This window comes from Equus asinus, chromosome 26, assembly GCF_041296235.1.
Source record: "Equus asinus isolate D_3611 breed Donkey chromosome 26, EquAss-T2T_v2, whole genome shotgun sequence".
Taxonomy (NCBI): Eukaryota; Metazoa; Chordata; class Mammalia; order Perissodactyla; family Equidae; genus Equus; species Equus asinus.
The window spans coordinates 16,576,959-16,600,474 of record NC_091815.1 but is presented as its reverse complement, the minus strand read 5'-3'; positions in this window follow the sequence as shown (position 1 = coordinate 16,600,474).

Here is a 23,516-nt window from a genome sequence, read left to right as displayed (position 1 = left end):
ATTTTTCATAAAGCAGTCTAGACGACTCGTGCCAAATCATGCAAAGACTGTTTTCAATGAAATGCCTTTTCTTAATATCAAAGATCATAGAGGATTTAAAAAAAATCCCTTCGTATGTGACGTTTAACAAATGTCTAGCAACCATGTCACACGCGCAGAATGGACAAATTTCTAGGCCCTGGGTATAATAAGCGGGGGCTGAGGACACTATCGTGGTTCCCTTTGCCACTTCCCCATCCCTCAGGAGTGAGCTCTTTCACGTCATGGTCTGGGCAGAAGACACATCTCTATGCAAACAGCATGCACATTATTTTTGCCTTTTTGCCGTTGTTGGTAATTTGTTATCCGTAGGTTCAAACTCCCTTTTCCCCCCAGCAGTTTAATACAGAGCTCAAGCGGTACCTGCGCACCCAGGGCTGTAGGAAATTCGTGTCACTGGAATAGTCCTGCTGATCCTTATTCATCTGAAGTAGGCTCGCAGAGCGAGGGAAAGGAGATAATCTGAGCATGTCCCTCCACATCAGTCTGATTGGAAATGACCGAGACAAGTTGAGAATCAGGAAAAGGAATTGTGGCAGAGATGCAGATTCAGCTTTCAGCATCAGAATCAATGTCCAAATATAAAATTGATATAATTGACTGTTAATTAATTCCCTTGATATTTTCATTAGCACTTGGGAGCAACAAGTATTCTGTGCAGCGCTTCTGAATGATTCAGGAGGCCTCGGGTTCACTTGCAAAGGCCTCACAGGATTGACGCCACATGCGAGAACGGAGTTAAACCCGAGGTTGCTTTCCAAAGGACGCTACGTCGGTGGGCACAGAACTGGCAAGAGGAGGGGCCGAGACAGACGGGGCGGAGGCGCTCGGTGGGGCTGCCGCTCCCTGCGCAGAGGCCCCTCCACAGCACACAGCACACAGCACTCTGGGGGTAGGTCCAGGCTACCTCTATTAAATCTTCAGCCTCCTCTGATGATTACAAAGATTAGCAAGAAATCCTCACGGAATGATGAGTGCAAAATATATAGAAATCACTATAACTTGAAAATTGTAAAACCTTAGAACCCAACGCTTTGGAGGAGAGAGGAGGAAGAGAAGTGGAGCTGCAGGAGGCTGCAGGGCAGCCCAGATGCTCCGGGCAGAGTGAACGCTGCTGCAGCCAGGCCTGGCGCTCTCCCAGAAGCAGTCCCCCACTAAGAGCACCACCGCCCTCCGTGCCCGCCCGGTTTCTTCAGCAGCGAGTGGTGGCTCGCTGACCATCCAGCGAGCCTGCAGGAAGCCTCTTCCGCTCCTTCCCTGCACATCACGCACATCCCCTGCCTACCTCCCACTCTCTGGGAGCTCCCAGAGGGTCCTCTGCCTAACTTGTTGATGAGCGTCGAGATGCAAAAACACTGCGGCCGGCCCAGTGGCATAGTGGTTAAACTCGCATGCTCCACTTTGGTGGCCCCGGGTTTGCCAGTTTGGATCCCAGGCATGGACCTGCGTACCACTCATCAAGCCATGCTGTGGTGGTATCCCACATACAAAATAGAGGAAGATTGGCACAGATGTTAGCTCAGTGACAATCTTTCTCAAGCAAAAAGAGGAAGATTGCCAACAGATGTTAGTTTGGGGCCAATCTTCCTCACCAAAAAAAAAAGAGAAGAAGAAGAAACCATGATCTGTACGTAATCCGAACTGTTTAGTTCACCTCCATGAACATGTTCCTTCTCTTGCCAAGGGGGGATGTTCATTCCTTATGGTCAGAAACAGCAAAAGATGAGTAACAAGGGGATAGAGCCTTCCAGCACTGAAAGAGGCCTCCAGGGGACAGATTCTGGTCCAGAGAGTGTGCACTATCTCTCACTTCAGGCTGACGATTCCTTTCCGTGCATGGGACACCAAAGGGCACCCCGACTTTCAGTAGACAATGTCTAACTGCCCTGCAGCAAGTCTCTCTCGCCCCCAGTCCTGCCTCTGTTCCCCGGGACTGTGGTTCCCACCTGGACTGACGCCAGCTCCCAAGGAAGGCCTGAGCCCCTCTGGGCGAGACCTCTGCCGTCACCTGCCTTCACGTCCTACAGAGACAAAGATTCCTACTTCTGACGAGGAATCTAGGGGCAAGAACAGCCCATGTTTTACCGTTTAAAACCAAAAGGCATATTAGTCTCTGCACCGTAAAAAATAATTCAAACATTTTAAAAGATGAAATAAGGAAAAGTCCTGAGGATCCAGGAGTGGTTGTAGGGCCGGGCCCCTCAGCGTGCCACCGTCCCTTCAGAGGAGTCCTCGTTTCGGTCCCAGGGAGAGCCCTCGGGTGCGCTCCTCGCATACAAGAGAAATAGGGCTTGTGGAGTCTGCCTGCCCGGGCCCTTCTCCCGCTCCCCGGCGGTGGGCGGCTCAGACAGGCGCCCTGCCTCTCCACTCCTGTGATGTTTGCCACGCAGCAGATGCCAGGGAAGGAAGGCAGACGGGTAGGACGGTTTTGCTAGAGAAAGAAATCACATTCCCTGGTCCCAATTGTTTATTGCAACTTAAAAAATACGTTTAAGAAAAGGACTCAACAAAATAAACTGAGTAAAGTAAAATAAAATTCAGTTCAAACTTAAGAAGTGCCTGTGAGTTAAGTCATAAACCCTCCTTTGACAAGTGGCCTTCCATCACCCAGCAGCTCCATCGACGGCCTCAGGACAGCGGCCTGATTGTCAGCTGGCAGATGAGAGACGATCAGCCTGTCAGGATGCCAGCGGATTGCCCTCGAGTTGTTTGTAATGACAGGTGACAAAGAACGGCTGCTCACAGTGATCTCTTGTTTCACGAGCTCGGCGTGCGGACAGACCCTGCGTCCTGGCCCACGCTCGGCGGAGCGGCCACACTGGGTGAACCTCCTTGAGCCACGCTCCACCTTCGGCGATTCACACACCAGGCCTGTCCGTCCACTGTCATCTGAGTTGCGACACATACCGTAGTAAGAACGATGAATGCGTTTCCTTATGGCTCACCACACCCCCTGCCCTGAGATTTCTGTCTTTTATTGTCGCACTGAAACCGTTTCCAATCGTTTTTTGCATTTGATCTTGATTGTCTTAAAAAATTAATCAGACACATGTTCACTATGTTTTTTATCCAACTGTCTCCAGAATGTTTTTTGACAATTTAGAAAAATGTTTTGAAAAATAGTAAAGGGAAATATTTAAGTAATTATGATCCTCACATTGCGAGGCCAAGTGAAGTAAACTAATGCAATGGAAACATGTTTTACAGATTTGTTTAATTATTTTTAAGTACAATGAAACGCATTGCTCTGAGGGGAAGATTTCTAATCTGGACCCTCTCCGTACTGACCTCTTTGGGGGCTGTGTGCCTTACCAAAGGGACGCCGGCTGGGCCGAGGAGTGGCCTGGGTTGGACTTGACTGAGCACCTCCATCAGCCTCCGCCCAAGCTCTCCAAATAAACAGACAATTGAAGTCAAAACCATATGCTTGCCATGCAAAAACAGCTTGAAGATGCCTCAGGACCAGACTGTGGTCCCAAGGACCTCCCAAACAGAAGTCCTGGTGCCGCCATTGCATAAGTAGAGCTGTGTTTATGGTTTACATATGCCCTTCCCAAGAACAGCCAACCTCAGCGCAGAGGGTCCCGCCATGAGCTCATGCCACCCTTGTCTTTGGCGAGGAGACATTGGGGAGGGCACAAAACGAAGTGGCTATAGCAAGGCGGCATTCCACCAGTCCGTATGGCCCAAGAGAGGAGCACAGCGGACTGTTTTCTTCAGGATTGTAATTTGAATGTTTACTAAGCGGGTGTCAGAAGAGGGAAGAGGGAAGAGGGAAGGGAAGGACCCATATATGGAGGAGAATCCTCTTCCTAAGACCTAGCTGGTGTGCTACAATCCACTTCTGAGGCCAACCCCCTAGAATGAGTGTAGACCCCAGAGGTTAAAGGCACAGTCCCCAACAAGACTGCCCTCACTTCAGACACTACCCACAAGTTCAGGGGTCCCCAGGTCACTCGCACTTCTTACCAACTGATGACAACTGGGAGAGTCCCATGACCCCCCCCCCCAGGTTTGATAATTCACTAGAACGACTCACAGAACTCAGGAGAGCACTATACCTAGGATTATAGTCTTACTATGAAAGACACGAACCAGGACCAGCCAAATGAAGAGACACAGGGCGCAGTCTGGGATGGTTCCCAAGACAGAGTTCCCACGTCCTATCCCTGAGGAGTCAGGGCCTGTCACACTTGTAGCACATTCATGTGTTTGCCAAGCAGGAAGCTCCACTGAGCCTTGGTGCGCAGAGTTCCTACCACAGTCCCACTCCACAGGGTGACTGATAAGTCATTGGCCAGGTGACGGAACTCGATCTGCAGTCCTCTCCCGTCCTTGGAGGGCAAAGATCACATTTGGTCTTCCTGGTGACCAACCTCCGTCCTGAGTCATCTTTTTAGTGTAAGCTCAGTTGTGATCCCAGGGCCTCAGGAAGAACAAAGACACTCTTATTTCTCTGGAAATTCCAAGGATTTAGAGTCTCTCTTCTAAGAGCCAGGGAGAAAGGCTGGTCAGTTTCTTTATTTCACAACAATATCAAACCCAGAGACCCCATGGGGTGTCCTTACCCCTTGGAGATCGGGCTGTCCTTGACTAGATCTTTACCCCACCTCCACTTCCGCAGTATCCGAAAATGCAAAGCACATCCCATGACTTGTATGAGCTTACGGGGGCTTATGCTCTCACAGTGTCCTCTGGCTCTGGCTCCTGGCCTGTGCCAGCTGCCTCCGTTTCCCTTGGAGTCAAACCTGAGTTGGAACACGTCTTTATCCATGACTTCCACCTCCACTCCATTCATACCAGGCATTTCATGAGTTTAGTCATATTTACTGAGGACCTGGGGTCACGGCGGGGGTCACTTCAGGCAGGACCTCAGCCTTGCCAGCCCCCTGTTCCATTCGCTGCACTTGCTCTCAGGAGCACGACGCCATTTTCCTTGTCTCGGCACCATCTTAGCTTCTCGGCAGGCCCTTGAGGTCTTGCCCTCAAGCCCTCACAGCCAATCAATATTTTTCTTCTAACTAATATAGAGCTCTCCCCTCCGGGATGAATTCTTGTGACCCCGTTGTCCCCATTTCTCACATGCTTCTCATGGCGCAGTCCCTTCACCACCACTGGATGCATGAAAACTTTGCATCTGGGGCGTGTCACCAGAGATGGGGACAGGTGTGTGGCAAAAGCGGGTATGGTACCCATTCACACGTTCTGCCATGACACCCTGTGTGAGCTTGGATGTGCGGGGCTTTGCCTTAGCCCTGGGTGAGCCCCATCCCCTGACAAGACTCCCTGGGACAGCTGGTGTGCGGGCTGCATGAACGCGGCACCCCCAGGTGAAGAACCCCAGGGATGAGGGAAGCAGCCCAGGAGGCCGTGTTCTAGTCTACTGTTGGTCCGGGGAGCCTTGCAAGGGCCAGGCAAGCTCTCCCACAGGCTTTCTCAGCGCCTTTAACGCCACGGCTCACCACAGGGCCTGGGAAACACGGACACGTCTTCTCTTTCTGCTCCTGCGTTTCTCCCCTGAGGGGGCCCTCAACCAGGCACAGGGCTCCCCAGGCTCTGCAGGGGCCGGGGCGCGGCAGGACCTGCCCTGCCAGGCTCCTGTCCCACAGGGCCTCTAACCTGCTTTCCTGCTCCCAGCGGACAGCCCAGAGCAGTGTGACCTCTGGAGACTCAGGCAACTTACGCGGGGAAAAACACAACCCGGCGCTTAAATAAATGTACTCCACAGCCCTGTGGACTTTTAATTTTTTATTTCTGTTTCTGTCATTTCGACAGGGTTTAGCGTGGGTCTAGGACAGGTGTTGTAGCAGAGTTTATTCTCTGATGGTAACGACTCCTGATTTCGAGCCCCTGCCCGGCTGCTGGACATGAAGCACCATGCCAGGCCTTTCCTTCTGCTACATTCTTGTATCTTTGCGTTAGGCCTGTAACATCCAGGGTAAGAGGGAGAGAAGGATGACAAGATTCATGATGGAGAAACTGAGGCTCAGAGAGGACCGGCACTTTTCACCAGGCCTGCAGCCCGCCAGTGGGGAGGCCCGGCTCTAAATCTCAGTGCTTCTCTTTGACCACCTGGGCTGGGAAGGCCTGTGGGAGGCTTCTGGTAGACCTGCCCTCAGCCTGGCGGGGAGAGGCAGCTTGTACCAGGACCTCATGAAGGCGATTTTCTTCATCCTGTAGAGTAGCAGCCGGAGCTGGGGCCACGCCCAAAGGAACAAGTTCATCCCAGGACAGCTCCTCGTCGCCCAGGCCATCCAGACCCAGCTTTGCCTATAAACAACTCGCAGAAGCTCCTTTGTAGCAGGACACTGGCCGAGCTGGGGTGGACAGGCAGTAGAGGTCCGCCTTTCACAGCATCTGGTTTTCTTGAATTGGGTTACAGCTGGCTCTGGGGCAGAGGAGGATTTTCACATTTTTCTTTTTGAGGTCTTAATTAGACAGGAGGGAAGCGGCTCTCGACACATCCCCCAGCATAATTCCCCTGAGCCCCAGGGGTGGGGACCAGGGACAGAAACCCAAGGCCCACACAAAGAAATCCCACAGCCTGTCCTCATGGGAGAGAGGGCTCGCATGGACCCGAGCGTGCAGGCGCGTGGTCAGCGAGGGCTCGACCCCTGTGGCCTTCCCACCCTCCTCCTAGGTCCCCATGGGTGCACCTAGCCTATGTGGGCTTCTCTAGGAGTTCCTGCTCCCCCGAAAGGGGATCAAGGGTCTGGAGAAGAGCATTTGTCCCATCTCAGCCCCAAAGGAAAAAGTGTTGCAAAGGGTTTTCCTGTATGGAGGTAACAGTAACACAAACAGGAATGGTCTCGGCTCTCAAGGAGCCTACAATCTAGTAGAGAAGACAGACACACACGTGCACAGGTTCAAACTGTAACATGTGCTATGAAGGACACAACCAGCGTCACCAGGTCATGGAGAAGAGGACGTGAAATGAGTGTGTAGAAGTGGCAGGAGCCAGGCCGTGGAGAATCTTGTAGAGCACGGTGAGAAGCTCGGAGGTTGTTTGACATGGAGCAGGAAGCTGCTGATGGATCTTAACCAGGGGATGGCATGATTCGACTGATGACTTCAGAAGAGGGCTCCGGCTACTGAGTGGAAAATGATTGGCAGATGTGGGTATGGAATTGAAAGCCAATTGTAGTAATGGGGCAAAATATCATAGGGCCTGGAGCAGGGTGGCAGCAGTAAAGATGGGGAGAAGTGGAGGGGTTCAAGACATACTTTGAAGGCAGACGAGGGAAAACTCACTGGTGGATTGGACGTAAGGGAAAGGAAGGACGAGGCTTTCTGGTTTAACCAACATGGTTGGATGACAGTGACGTCTCCTGAGAAGAAAAGACCATGAGGGAAGAGATTAGTTTTTACGGCTACAAACCACCTTATCATAAACCTCACGGCTTAAAGAAGCACAGATTTATGGTCTCACAGTTTCTGTAGGTCAGTAGCCTGGGCAAAGAGCTGGATTTTTGACATTGGGTCTCATGGGGCATCAAGCAAGATGTCAGCAGAGCCATGGGTCTCACCTGGGGCTCAGGGGTCTCTTCCAAGCTCCCCGGCTCAGTTTCTTGTGGTTGGAGGACCAAAGTCCCAATTCGATTGCAGCTTGCAGCCAGAGATCACCCTTGGCTGCTAGGCACCCCCTTCAGCTCTCAGGTCCTTGGCCCCCTCCACCTCAATGCCAGCAACAGAGAATCTACTTCAAGTAGAATCTCTCTGAACTCCTCCTCTTCTGCCACCAACTGGAGAAATCTGTTTTTAAAGGGCTCATGTGATTAGCTTAATCCTACCCAAAAAATTTCTTTGTTAGGGTCAACTGTGCCATATAACATAACCTAATCATGGGAGTAAAATCCATTACATTCACAACCCCAGGGACTACACTAGAGGGCGGGAAATCTTGGGCGCTATCTTAGAATTCTGCCTCTTACATGGGGCTGGTTGGGGCTGGGTTAAGAATTCAGTTTGGGATATAGTCACTCTGACATAATTGTGGAGCAGCTGAGGTAAGATGTGAAAAGTCGAGTGTAGATGCATGAGTGAGGTCTAGCCTGGAGAAATCCATTTGGGAGCAACCATTACGTTAACACTGTGAGACTGTGTAGGATCACCTGAGAAAGAAGGTGGGCAGAAAAGAGAAGGCGTCCCGGCCCTGAGCCCTTAGGACCCAACACTTAGAGGCTGGGGAGAGGACAGTGAGGAGGGGCCAGCGAGACAGGAGGAAAATCGGAAGAGTGTGGGGTCACAGAAGCAAAGAGAGAGCAAGAGAGGGTGTGTACAGACATCTCCACCTAAAGTTGCTGAGCCTTCTAGTAAGAAAGCAAATGAAAAACATCTGTTGGATTTGACCACCTCACAGAGGTCACTGATGACCCTGACAAAATGAATTTTTGACATGTAGGGGATAGAAACTGGATTAGAATGGGCTGGAGAGCGAAGGCGTTTGTAGATGGTTGGAATGAACCAAGATGGAGGAAATGATCAGCAATGCAAGGCAAGAGAGGGGCTCACTGATGGAGTGATGACCTTGAGAAAGTGAGAAGGGGTGGGACCAAGGGCACCCGGGGAGGGACTGGCCTTTGACGAGAAGAAGGCCACTTCCTCCTCAGGAAAAGGAGTCACGTCGGACAACGTGGAAGGCTGAGGCAGGGCATTCGCCACATGGTGATGGGCAGAAAAATGAGGATCCATATGATGTCTTTGCTTTTTCCAGCGGGTGTGAGACAAACTTTCATCAGCTGCGCAGGGCAGGTTGGAAGGGAGAGAGAGTGCATGAAGTAGAACCGTCCAGAGCCAGCGTTGGCGGTGGGCGGTGGGCGGCGGGGGAGAGGTCTTCATAGAGAAGCAGGCTGCGGGCATGCTGAGGGCAGGGCTGAGGACCCTTCGAGGAAGATTTCCTGACCACAGGCCAGGAGGGCTAGATGACGCGTGGAGGCCTCCTTCAGCATCCAGAGCTGCACTCTGTGCCAGAGCTTACCGCACACCATGGAAAGTGCAGACGTTTTTTCTCGTCTTCGCACACAACAGGGACCTTCTGGAGCATGGGACTGTGTATCTTTGCCCCTGGGCAGAGCACCAGGCCTGGCCATAGGAGCTGCTCAGTAAGTGTTTGCCGACCCGAACTAAGGAAGACCCAAGGGGAGAGCAGACACTGACCAAAGTGGGTGGCTCTGGAGGTTGCTGATAATAAACCTCGCCCCAGCAAGGCTCTGCTTTGGCCAGCCAGGGCAGGATACTGGGCGTTGGTTCCTTGTTCTGTTATACAGAGGCTGGGCTGAATCCTAATTTCTAGATTCCCACAGTCTCTGTATAGACCCACGGTTTTGTACTTAACCCAAATGAGCAGAAACACCTGGGGGGAAAATCTAAAATACAAGCATGTTGTCAAGAGTAAATAAACCCACTCAAACCCCCAACCAGCTGGCTATCTCTCCAAGTCGGTGGGAAGCAGGACTGAATGGGAAGGAGCCCCAGCTGAGCCTGCTCCATGGAGCTGGGCCATGGAATTCCATCAGCTCCCGATGCTGGGGAGCCATCTGTGGGCCCTGTCGCCTGATGGTCACTCATGCAGCACTCCAGCCCTGACTTCTTAGCACAGCCTCCTCTGAAAACTGCACTGTCCCCAGCAGAGTTGCCCCATGCAGCTGTAAATGAAGGGGTCCATTCATCTCAGTCAGTGGAGCGGGAGGAAGAGGAGGCCTGGGGAGATGCATGGAAGAGACACAGAGAAAGAGCGAGACAGTGGAGAATAAAGCATGGCGAGAGAGCTCAGAGCCGCCAGCAGAAGATCTGAGTTCTCATCCTGGCTGCACACTTTCTGTGTACCACGAGCATATCACTAAATCACTTCCTCCCTCTGAACTCAGTTACCCTAACCGTGGAGTCAGGGGTTGGACCAGATGAAGGTTAGGGCTCCTCCTGTCTCCAGCAGCCTGGCACTCTAAGGAGAGGCAGCCAGTCGAATGAGAGAAAGAGAATGAAGAGGCTGCAGTTGCTGCATAAAGGCAGGTGGTCACTTACCTTGATCCCATGGAGGGGAACGAATCAGAGCAGTTCAAGCATTAAGTCAGAGGAAGCCCAATTCTGACTGGCTGTAACAATGTAAGATTTGTCTCTCATACAAGGAGAAGTCCAGAAACAGTGAGAATCCTGGGGTTGGATGAGTTAGTCACCCAGAGTCACACTGCCCCCAGGTCCTTTCATCTCCCCTCTGTCTTCTGGCGCACACACAGTCTTTGACTCCAAGATGGCTTCCCTTCAGTCTCAAGATGGCTGCCCCCAAAGTACCAAAGGTACACGTAGAAATAATAAGGTCTGGAGGAAGAAGAGGTTTGCTGCCTTCTTACACCTCCTTTTAGGAGTGGGAAACCTCATTTAGAAGCCCCGTGCCTCCCGACTCTGCTCCTGTCAGACACTTGCTTACGCCTCCTTCCCCAGAAGCGAGTCCTTTTTCTGTTCCTAAGCCAACCAGTGACCAGTTAGCTGAGGTTAGTCATCATGACTGGCTTAGATAAATCAAGTCGGGGGAGGCCTGGCGGGAGCTAATCATCCAGAGCACTGTACAAGAGAACCATATTTGCAGCAAAGCATTTTCTGGACAAAGAAGGTATGATCTGGTGAGCTCTGTGCTAACGTTTGAGCAGCAGTGGCTCCCATGAGTGACACCATGCCCTGCAGCCAGAGCAGCCCTCGGAAGTCTTCTTCATCTGCGGACTTTCCCAGTGACCCTGAGAAGCTCCCATCCTCTTTCCAGCCCTCAGTTTCCCCTCTCAACAAGAAGGGCATGGGCAAGGGTATCTCCAAGGCCAATAATATCCGATATGCAGTGAGTTGGTGACTAGAATACTCTTGCTTTGCGTTTGTGATCATCAGAATAGCCAGAAAGAGGAAGGGACTTTTCATATGTGTTGGCTGGCTCCCTGTCCTTTAAGGACTTCAGGAAAAAGGATGGAGGTGATGAAAGAAGGGAAATGACCACAGCGCCCCTCATCCTTCCTTACTAGAGTCTGTTACACACAGGGGTGATGGGGAAGTGCAGGCCTGGTCAGGATGAGAAGAGGGCCTCGGATCCATCCAGGCTCTTGACTGTGAGAGAGAGGAGAAGCAAGTGAGAGTAAGTCCAGTACAACGGGAATTATTGGCTCACGTAACCGTAGGGTATGATGTCAGGGATCATGGCTCCCCTAAGGGAAATTCATGATTCTGTTTCCTAAAGAAAGGGAATATGTGTGGGGTGGGAAGAAAATAATCCACAAAGATCCACATAATGGGACTCTAGTTGCTCCAAAACATACCGAGGAGGTGGCCCGTTCAGGCACAACTCAGTCCTCACCTCCCAACCTTACAACTGGAAGCTAGAAAAGCCCCCTTCATCCTGGCCTCTCTCCTGAGGGGCCAGCCTGAGGAGGTGTGGACAACAACGCGAGCTGTGTCTGGGGCCAGCCTCACCCGTAAGGACTGAAGCAGAGGCCGATAGACTCCATGTTTTCTGAAATTCTCCCCTAAGAATTCTCTCACATAAGAGATTTAGACCCAGTAATAGATGAAAATCGCTGAGTAGGGGGGAGAAATGATGAAGAGAACTCAAAAGACCACGTGCAAAAATAAGTTAGCTCATTAGTGGGATTTTGTCTGCCACACCCCAACACATTCCCTAAAACACAGGCCAGGCCGCCTCCCCCGACCCAGGGTACCTCCTGCACTTCCAGGGCGAAGGAGACACATACAGATGAAGTGCAGGGGTGGCTGGCGCAGAGGCTCCCCACAGGGACCAACCTCCCTCCCCTGACTCCTGACTAAGCCTGGCCTTGTCTGCAGCTGGACTCCTGGGGCCAGGGCAAAGTCTGGCAAAGTGGCAATGCGCGTGGGGGCTGGGTGTGGATGGGAAGGACACAGAACGCTTTGTAAGCACATCTGGGCCGCTCTGCAAGGAGAAGCTGCTGACACGCTGTTTGCCAATAAAGAAAGTCGCGCAGCCTAATAACAATCAGATGGCTCTTGAGCCCATCTCCGACTTGGCTGGCTTTGCAGGACGTACCGAGGTGGGTCCAGGCTGCTCTTCTCCTGGGGGACCCAATGCAGTGGAGTCTTGTGGCTCCTTCCGTCAGCTGAGAGCCAAGAAGTCTCTGCCCCTTTCCTGAGCGTCAGGAGTTTGTGCTTTGGCCCGAGTCAGTCAGGAGCACAACCTGCAAAGCTCAGGCCCGTGGGGAGCACCCTGCAATCGGCCTCCATTTGAGCTATCCCTGATTAGGACACTGCTGCTCAGCGCCCAAGCCTGTGACACCCAGAACTGGCCGGCTCATACTCTCACATTGTCTTCTTCCCAAGGTGACTCCTGGGTATGTGTTTTGTTTTCTCAATAAAAACAGGAAGCTTTCGAGCTTCCTGGAGGCAGGGCCCCCATCTTGTATTTTCCCCCCTGTCCGGTGGCAAGACTGAGCACAGAGGGTCAACCAAATGTCTGGGTTCATCTACAGCTCCAGCAATCTGATAGTGGGCACGGAACCCCATAACACAAAAAGGAGAGAAAAGCCCAAGAACCAGCCCACGGAATGTGGCCAGCTCTGAAACTGGACTAATGTGACAGTGGGCAGGAGGCCACTCAAAATCCTCGGGATCCATGATTTACAAACTTCAACTACAGAAACCTTCTAGAATCAAAACCTTACCTGAAGTTTCAGTAAATAAAACAAGGGAAGGGGCTTTCCCGGGTGGGCTTAGAGGCTGGGGGTACAGTCAGTTCACTCGTTCCCTCAGCTTCTCCATTTCTTCTCCCAACGAACGCCCTAAGAAACCACTAGGAACTCCTGAGACTTCTCTGGGCACAATGTGAAAATCCCTTCCTCGGCCCCTCCACCAGCCTCCCGGGAGACCTGTCTCGCGGCGGTGCCAGATGAAGAGATGCCTCTTCTAGCCTTCTCTGAACTTAAGACATAGGGAAGCATCCTTTCTGGTGAAGATGCCCCTGGACTTCAGCTCAGGAGCCCTGGGTCCCAGTTCTAGCCCAGGTACCTACTGGGTCAGTAACCTTGCACTTATCATCTCTGAACTCCAACCCCTTTATCTGAAAGCAGGGGTCATGCTGCCCACCTTGCAAAGAAGTAGCTCCTGGGGAGACCCTGGGGTGGACCTGGCTCTTGACAGGCACTGACTCTGCGATCAGATTGTGCCCCTGTAACACTTCATCTTTGCAGAAGGAGGAAGAGAACAGAGGGCCGCTCTTGGATCAACCCTAGAGCAGGGGATCTGGGAGGCCACCGCAGAGTTTCACAGGACCGTGGAACAGAGACAGGGAGAGACAGGCGTTTGGGTCTTTTTCCCTGGACACATTTTGTGAGGCCACTGCAAAACATCCTGTGCATTCTATTATTAGGAAAGGCACACAGCCCGGGACACAATCATCACTAACCTCAAACTGCTGTTTACAAATGCGGGGAGTTTAGTGAGACCTAAAATGCTCTTCCCCAAATGCATTCTCCCCCGCCCCCTTGGTTTTTAAACCCATGTGGATTCCAAGGGAAATTGAATCCATATGTTTCTGGTTCATTTACACTGAACTCATCAAAATGTAATTTTGCAACATCTAGTTGACGTCCAGGATGTCTTTAGAAGCCTCATTTTTATGCCTCTTCCTAAGCCCCTCTCCCTTGGAGACAGGAAGTTATGCTTTGCCAAGAGTAGATGGAATTCCAGCCAAGCAGGAGTTCTGCCGAGAAGACCTATGAGGTTGAAAGCGCCTCTTATCTCTGGCTTGGGGACCTTTACCCAGTCTCCTCTCCGTTCTCAGGGGAGGGAGCTGTGAGAGGTACCCAAGGAGAGGCACCCAGCTTTCCAACCCAGGGCTAAGCGGAGTCCAGGCTATTTCCACCTCAGCTCTGCGTCCTCACCCTCCCTGATGGCCATGGAGATAAAAACAGCTCATTCCATTTTGCCGCTGGGGACTCTGAGGCCCGGGGCGCTCAAGTAACTTGTCCAAGTCAACAGCTTACCTGGGATTAACAGGCAAGATGAAAAAATGTACTTCCAGGCTGAGGAGTCCTGTGGGCGAGAACGTGCCTTGGACATCTGTGGGATAATGGAGAGAAATAGATGTGGTCTCCGACCCGGTTCACTCCGAGGCCGACAGGATCCTGAGGTATTACATTATCAGTGCACTCCTGGCTTCTGAGTAGGTTAACGATCCATTTAAAAGTAAAATTTTGACCAGCTAATAAGGCTCCGGTCACAGGCTGCAGCTTACACATAAATACGAATGCAGGGAAGGAGAGGGTGCCTCAGGGTCGCGGTGTGGAGGCCGATAAGTGGGGAATTTGGATTCTGGTCCTGAATCCAGCACACAGCGGCATCCTCAAATACCTGCTCTAATTAATTGGAACATCTTCCCTGGCTCCCTTCTCAACAATTACACAGGCAGAGAAAAATAGCATGTCTTCCAGGGGTTTGCAAAGGTCCCCGTGTGTTTTGCATTGGTCATCTGGAGGGTGGTGACTGCCAGCTAGCCGCCGGCAGAGCCGGGCCTGAATGCATGATGTGGGCTGGGAGAGCCGTCCAGATGGAGAGCGAGCCGGCCTCTCGGCCCCTTTCAGCAGGAGCACCCAGACCAGCAGACTTGGAGCGGCACGGCCAGGCCCGGTTCTGGTCATCTCTGCCCCATTCGCAGTGAGCAGCATCGTCAGCAGGGGCACAGAACTAGCCATTGCCCTAATGCCGGACGTCCACATGCACTCCTCGGAGCATCGGCAGCCTTTAGCAGAAGAGGGACTGTGCGCGTCTGTAGCACTCTCGTAGCTTCTCCCAGGCTACCGTGAGAAGGCTAGCAGGAGCTTGCCTCCCATTAACATCAGTCCCTCCCCACCTCCCCCAAAAGCCTCAGGCTGGGTCTGGCGCTCGGTGGGTTTGTTCACTGACTGTCCTGAGCATGCCAGAACTGGACCGCTCTGTGAACATTCAGCCAACATGTGGACAGCCCCCAGCGACCTCAGCCAGTGGAGAGATGACTGTCTTCCAGGAAGGCTTGGTGTTCCCAGAAGAACGGAAGAGTAGCAGTTGACACTGCCCTTCTTTCTTTTTTCCTGCTTTGAATGTAGATACGATGCCAGTAGCTTTAGCAGCCATCTTGTAACCATCAGGCAGCAAGCATGAGAACAAAACCACCATGCTAAGGAAGATGGGATAGAAAAGTAGTGCAGACGGCATTGTTGATACACTGAGGTATCTGTATCTAGAATAATTGCTTCGTGAGTAAACTGGGCCCCCTGTGTTTCCACACCCTTTGCTGGGTTTCGTTCCTTGCAGCTGAAAGCATTCTTAACTATTCCTAGCTATTGACAGACAGAGTCTGTGTGTCATGGGGAGCTAGGGCAGAAGTTACCAAAAGTGGGTACTCAAGTCAAAGCCCTGCGTAAGGCGAACTTATAAGTCTTACGTTATAGGCAAACAGAAACCGTGAGTCAGCCCAGGAAACTGGTCTGCAGAGAGCTAGAAGCCTGGTGCAGCACTGCAGGAAGAAGTGGATATGCCAGTCCATGTGCTCCAGGTCCTTGAAGCAAGAAGGAGGGACCAAGAACTGGTTCTGGTCCCATTGCAGCCCCAGGAACTTGACCTGAGCCCTATGGAGAGGAGTCTGTGTCACTTCTGCACACACCACGGCATGATGTTGGTTTCTGCAGCTTTAGCAGCTCCAAAGACACCTCCCCTTGGACAGGGTGACATTTGCTGATGATGTCCCACCAGGACACTGGGCGCAGCAAGGAGCGTCAGCAAGCAGGGCCCCAAAGTGGGAGCCATAGACTAGTATCCTGACCACAACCCAGGAGATGAAGCCAGCTGCTCCCCAGGTCCTGGCTCTGTCAGATGTGACACTGGATGGAAGCTGGCTGGAGATGACGTGTCCAGTGGACACAGCTGTGCCCAACATAGGTGATGTGGGAGACGGACAGGGCCAAGCACACACGGCCTGCATGTGAGACAAGCAAGGCAGCCACTGGGGATGCAGAAACACTTGAAGAGAGGCAGGAAGATCTGCGGGGACTGAAACCCGGAGGGCACGCAGGGCACAAAGAGAGGTCGACTTTCTAGTTAAGACATTACAGCCCTTCCTTTCCATCCAAGGCCCGGTGACACGTGGGGAAATCGGGGTTACAGGGATCACTTTGTGTTTAAAAAGCTCAGCCCTCAGCACATGTGAGGGTCTGGACATGTCTGTCTTTGGGGTCTTCCTAGGTATCTTGCCTGAGCCCATACTTTCTCTTCCTTTTTGTAGCATCTTCTCTCCCTAGAGACCAAAAGTGTCCTGGAGCTGGCTGGGGACTGATGCAGACGGAGGGAGCCCTTGCCTCCTCCTCATCAGTTCCTCTGGGCTCTGCCCCATAAATCTGAGCTCCATCCTCAGAATCCAATAGTGGGACTAGCCATCAGTCTTTTCTCCCCTCCCAAAGAGGAGTGCTAACAGCAGTCTCCGTGGGTTACAGAGAGGCTCCCAGGGCTCTCTATCCACATCTGGGTGCATCCAGGGCATCCCAGACCCCTCCTCATGCTGTGCAGCTCCCTGCTGAGCCACTCACGAGAGGTGCCCCGAAGACGCGCACTGAGCAGCTGGCTGTGACTCCGCTACTGGGCCATGTGCCCTAGTGCCCCGTGGTGGCTAGAAGGCACCTGAGCTCTACGGACATCAGACCACTGGGCCACCTGGGTGACCTGAACCTGGCTACCAGAGGAAAAAGCAAAGCGCTCCCTTGTGCCCTCTTGCCCAGCCTCCCAACCATGCTCATTGTTTGCTTCACGCCTGTTTCCGCGATCTGGATATTTGGTCCATGAAGAGAACTGACTTGCTCCATTATCGATTCTCCTGGCACCCTGGGCCAAGCAAGGTGACTGGCTTTCCTGCTCAGGAGAGAGGTAATAGTCAGGAATAGAGCAGAGGCCAAAGTTATTTTGAATTAACTACTAATGGATAGGATTTCTATAGCTATTTTTTAATACCTGTGCAATTTGATGAAAATCAGACACAAGAGGAACTCAATTTTGTTTTTCATTAATATTCACTTTGTTAACACGAACAGATGATTTCTGGGAGCTCTCCATGCCCTTTTAATTTGTCTCTCTATAATGTGGCAAAGATATCCTCCATTATTAAACTGATTAGCAAGTGGCGTGCATCTTTCCTTGTCGATTTCTTCATTATTACTTATGCAGGACAATGTGTTTGGATTTTGTGGACCAGAAGGCTGCGGATGGAGTGAGGAGGAGGGGAGAGCTGTGCTTTGAAAATCCAAAACAGCACAAATAACAACAGCAAACCTGTCATGAGACAACACACTTTTAATTCTTTAACGGGAGGGGATCGCACAGATCACATATGGGAATACAAATTCTTGAGGATTCCGGACTGGGCAGACCTGACCATAGCATCCAAAATAGGGCAGGTCCTGAGGTGCTTTCTACAGGGGAAGAAATAAAACTCTCCATAACTCCTCTTACAGGTATGTATTTAGATGCTTGAATCCTCCTCAGGATGGAGCCCTCACTACCTTATTGGGCAACCATGATCAATTCATGGTTTCTTATTGCCTGATCCTAGATTTATCGGAATTGAAACCATTTCCCTCTCCAAGGTGACCCAGAGCAGAGGCAGAACTCTTTGGATACAGGAAGCTTCATTTTCCCGTGAAGCATTGGGAGACCGAACTCCACAGTGTGGCAGGACTTGGGATAAGGGAGCAGAAGCATCTTGAGCATCTCTCAAGTAACTTTCTCTTGGACTCGTTTAACTCACCCTATTCCCCAAATCCTTTCACAGAGAGCATTTCCTTTAACATTCAAAGGATCACGTCAGCTAATTAGAGCAGGCATTATTACTTTAAAAAAAAAGATCTTGAGATCTCTGAGGAAACCAAGGCCCAGAAGCTAAATGACTTGTCCCGAGGTTACCACAGCTAGCAAGGGTGAGGCTTGGGTGGGACTAGAGCTTGGGTCCTCGGGCTCCTAAGTTCTTAATGAAAATGCTGGTTTCCCCGGGGTACCTGAGAAGAAGCCATTGTCCCAGCTTTGGGTGCAAGATCTGGTCCCTTAGGACATTGCCACAGCAGAGACAGAGGACCCAACGGCTAACACACGCCTCCCTTTATGGAGGTCTCTGCTGCATTCTCCACACAAGACTGGATGCCAGATCAACTGGCATTCTTTGAGAACCTGATGCTCCACCAGCCTTATTCTCCTTTGTTTGAAGAAAAAGTCCAAATTTCATGGCCTGAGTAGGACAAATATTTCAAGATCTGGCCGAAATCTATTCTTATAACTTCATTTCTCACTACTCCTGCAAGGCCCCATCTACCATAGGCCCTCAGGGTCTCCTCTGCAGTCCCCAAGGGTTCCAGGCTCATTCTCAGCTTCTCCCCACCGCTATATTATTTCTCCTCTTGACCGCCGTGGTGCCAGTCTAGGTTTGGGAAATAAACTCAGTTCATGCTGGTCTAAGCATAAAGAGACTTTACTGATATACACAAACAAGAAGACTAAAAGGAGTTGACTTCGGGGGCCGGCCCCGTGGCCGAGTGGTTAAGTTCGCGCGTTCCGCTGCAGGCGGCCCAGTGTTTCGTTGGTTCGAATCCTGGGCGTGGACATGGCACTGCTCATCAAACCACGCTGAGGCAGCGTCCCACATGCCACAACTAGAAGGATCCACAATGAAGAATATACAACTATGTACCGGGGGCTTTGGGGAGAAAAAGGAAAAAAAATAAAATCAACAAAATAAATAAATAAAGCATACCATTTAAAAAAAAGAAAGTAGTTGACTTCAGACACGGCTTAATCTAGAGTCCCAGACAACATCCTCACGACTCTGTATTTCTCCCTCTCCTTGGCTCCAGGTCCTTCTACACTGGCTTCACCCTCCAGAAGCTCTTCCCTCATTGTGGCAAAGATGACTGTCAAGAACATTAGTCTGTCAACTTACCAGCTTAATAAATGTTGTAGACAAAAAAAGCTCCTGTTTCCCAATTGTTCCAGAATAAAAAGCTCTGATTAGGTGGGCTGGAGTCTTGTGGCCATCCCTGCACAAATATCTATAATAGGAGGATGAAATATGCCAGTTTCCTAGTGAGGCTCGTGTCCACCCCCAAGCTGGAAGATGGTACAGCCTCATGGAAATATAAGGATGGAACTTATAGGAGGCACGGTTGAGGGTGATGTAACCAGAAGGAAGAAAGACTGCTGGAGGCCATAAAAACAAGCGTTGTCTGACACAGCCCTACTCCTTCCCTGTGGGAAGAGATCTTCATTAATCATTAGGTAGGACAGAATGAGTTTCATTCATTTTACACAAGGGAATACCTGTATAAACGAGTCTCCGAAGGTCTTTTCTTTTACTGAGTTTCTAGAAGACACCTTCTGACAATCACAGAATGGAAGAATGTCAACACATGGAGAATCATTAAAGACAGCTCTAAGCATAATTTTTTAAAATTAAAAAAAAAAATGAGATCCTGAGATAGGACCAGTATTGACTAAGGATTTAGGCCAAATAAATAATATAGACTTCCTGACCTCCAATCAAGAGCTCTTGCTGCCCTAACTCATCTAGGAATGAGCTAAGGCAGTTAATTGTATCTGTACCCACCTTTCCAGATTGAATCCAGACTTCTTGAACTGGCAGTTGGTAGGGTAGATAAGAGACATTGAAATAAGGTAAAGTTAATACCCTAGTTCTGTCATTTAGTACTATTGGGTTTTAGAGAGAAACAAAACAAAAGGAAATAAAATAAAATGAGCTTTTGGAACATCAGTTTTCTTAACCATAAAATGGGAATTAAATAGCTACCTGGGTTCTAGTTCTAGTTAACACGGAGTAAGGATATTCCACTCTGTCTCCCTCGCTGACTACAACTAAAACCCTGGACAGAATAGATGGAGCAGTGACTTTAGGATTCTGAAAAGAAAATGCCAGCAGGCAAATTGGGGTAGGAAAACAGATACAGAAATGCCATCAAAATAGCAGTAAATCTCCTTTATTTTACTCCCCTACTTCGGTTTTTCCAGCCTGAACTCAAAGGCAGTCCAAAATCTGACACTGCACCAGGGACAGTCCGAAAAAGGCCCAAGTCCTGTATTTCTGATAAGAAAAGCATAAACAGGGCAGGCCCCGAGGCATAGTGGTTAAGTTCAGCACACTGCACTTTGGTGGCCCGGGTTCATGGTTTTGGATCCAGACACAGACCTACACCACTTGTCAGCCATGCTGTGTCAGCATCCCACACACAAAATAGAGCAAGATCGGCACAGATGATAGCTCAGGGCCAGCCTTCCTCAAGCAAAAATAAAAGGAAGAAGATTGGCAGCAGATGTTAGCTCAGGGCAAATCTTCCTCAGCAAAAAAAAAAAAAAATGGGGGGTCACAAAAGACAGAGTACAATGGGGAAAATTCTCTACTTTTCTTATTTGTTTGTGTTTCATTCTCTCCTGCTCCAGCCACAAGGCAATCCTGCAGACAGAGCAGTGATAGGGTGAAAACACTGGCTGATAAGGAACATAAAATTACGAAGGAGGGAAACCCTTTTTCTCTGACTAGAGGCACTGGGGTCTCAGCATGAGGAGACTCCACAATCCTTTTTCGTCTCTATCACCTTGCCACTTGACCCTGGAGGTAGATGGAGTTGCAGGAAATGGACAGTTGAGCAGGGAAACTAATCAGAAGACTAGGAAGGAAAGTCCCTGGGAGCAGAAAAGTGTTGGGGAGATTGTGGAGAGGAGAGAATTCAAGAAAACGACTCTATGAGCGTGTTTATGAACTCCCGGGCTTGCACCCAAGCTGCATATGCGTGGATCTGACCTTAAGCAACAGACCAAAGCCTTTGAGAACTACACTACAAAACAGATTGCCTCTCAGGTCCGAGACTGGACACTGGGTGACACGCATCGAGGACAGAATCTGAATAGCCCTATAAAAGCTTTGAAAATGGGGTTGAAACTGGAACCAGAATCCACAGACTGTGGGCTTTCAGCCTAAAGATGACTGGCTTGATTGCCTTCTGAAACAAAACATAACAAAACAAAAATAAACATTCTTCAAAACATTTAAACAAGATTCAGAGGCTAGAATAATGTTCAAAATGTGCAAGCCTCATTCCAAAATTAGTTGACATATGAAAAATCAGGGAAATCTCTGTATTACTTAAGGGAAAAGACAATCAACAGACAACAAGCTTGAGATGCATAGGGTTGGAACGATCAAACAAAGACTTTAAAGCAGCTATTATAACTCTGTTCCAAGAAATAAGGGAAAACTCTCTTGACTGAAAAGCTACAAAGTCTCAGCACATAAATAGAGGGCATATAAAAAAATAAAATGAAAATTTTATGACTAAAAAATACAATAGCAAAATTTTAAAAATTCATTAGATTAGCTCAATAGCCTGGAGATGATAGAGTCACTGAACTTTAAAGTAGATCAATAAAAATTATCCAGTATGAACAACAGAGAGGAAAATAATTGAAAAAAATGAACAGAGACTGAGACAGCAGTGGAAAAATATCAAAGGTCTAATATTCATATTATTAAAGTCCCATAAGAAGAAGATAAAGAAGGTGGTACTCTAGATAGACGGACAGATAGATAGAAAAAGAGAGAGAGAGATGATAGATAGCTAGATAATAGAAAGAATGACTAAAAACTTCCCAAATTTGGTGAAACACATAAACTTACAGATTCAAGAAACTCATGAAACCCAAAAGGATAAAGTCAAAGAAATCCATGCCCAGACACGTCACGATTAAACTGTTGAAAATTGAAAACAAAGAAAAAAGTGTTAAAAGCACCCAAGAAAATAGATACATTACTTGTAGAGAAATAATTATTTGAATGACTGCAGAATTCTCATCGAAACTCATGGAGATCAGAGGAAAGTGGCACAGTGTTTTTAAGGGGCCAGAAAAGATGACTCTCAACCTACAATTCTATATCCAGGAAAACTAATCCTTCAGGAGTAAAGTAAAAGCAAAACACAGACATTCTCAAATTAAGGAAATCTGAGAATTATAGCCACTAAACCTGATCTATGAGAAGTGCTAAAGCAAGTATTTCAGGAAGAAGAGAAATGATATCATGGGAAATTTGGAACATCACAAACAAAGGAGGAGTACTGGAAATGGTAAGTACCTGGGTGAATTTAGTAGGTTATTTTTCTCCTCTTAAATTCCTTATAATATACACAAAAGTTGAAGTAGAAGGTATAACCTTGACTGATGTGTGTAAATGCAATACATATGAACAACAACATAAATGAGGGAAGGTAAAAATTTCCACATTCCACTTCAGGAAAAAAAATCTTAATTAAAAGTAAACTCTGAGGCCTTAAGTATGTATATTGAAATCCTTAGAGCAATCACTAAATAAAACTGTAAAACACACACAGTCAAAATTAAGCAGTTGATTGTGTTGTTTGTCTTTTGTTGTTGACTTGTATGAGCTCATTATATATTCTGGATACTAGATACTTAGTGAATGAAGATATATGATTTGCAAGTAAGTTCTCCTTCTGTAAGTTGATTTTTCACTTCACTGATAATGTCTTTCTATATTGTACTTTTTAAACCTTCATATTTTCCTGATGCCTCAAAATGTCCCCACAAACAAGCTATAAGCACCCCATCCAGGTGACCAGGTGCACTAGTGTGATAAGGCTAGTTCCTGCCATAAGTTTCCCTTCTTGCCTTCCTCTGATTGTGACATAGTGACATTCAAACACACCAGTGAAATACTTAGCACTTTTTCCTTGTCTACTCCACCCTAAACTCAATAAAGGCAAATGCCCCTGGGTCCTCACACTCTCTTGACTCCCCACCTGCTTGGTTGAGCCTGCTCTCTGGGAGCTCCTCTCATATGGCCCTTGAGTGGCATGCCATGCCTCCCTTTTCTAGAACCTGTGAGTATAATAAATCTCTTTCACTTTTGTGTGCCTCTCTGTGGTGTTACTCCATGTCCACACCTGACTGATCATCCAAAAAAACCCATTTTAAGTAAGATGTTTCTTACAACACACTTTGAGGCACAAAGGTTGTTAACTTTGATAAGTCCAAAGAATCTATTTTTTCTTTTGTTGCTCACGCTTTTAATGTTATTTCTAAGAATCCTTGCCAAATCCAAGGTCATGAATATTTACCCATATGTTTTCTTCTAAGAGTTTTATGGTTTTAGCTCTTATATTTAGGTCAATGATCCATTTTGAATTAATTTTTGCATAATAGCATGAGATACAGGTACAACTTCGCTCTATGTGGATATCCAGTTACCACAAGACTATTTGTTCAAGAGATCATTCTTCCCCCAATAAATGATCTTGGCATCCTTATTGAAAACCAATTGACTGTAAAAATATGGGTTTATTTCTGGACTCTCAATGTTACCCCATTAGTATACATGTCTGTCCTTATCCAGTAACACAGTTTCAATCACTGGATCAAAATGTTAATTTTATGTTATA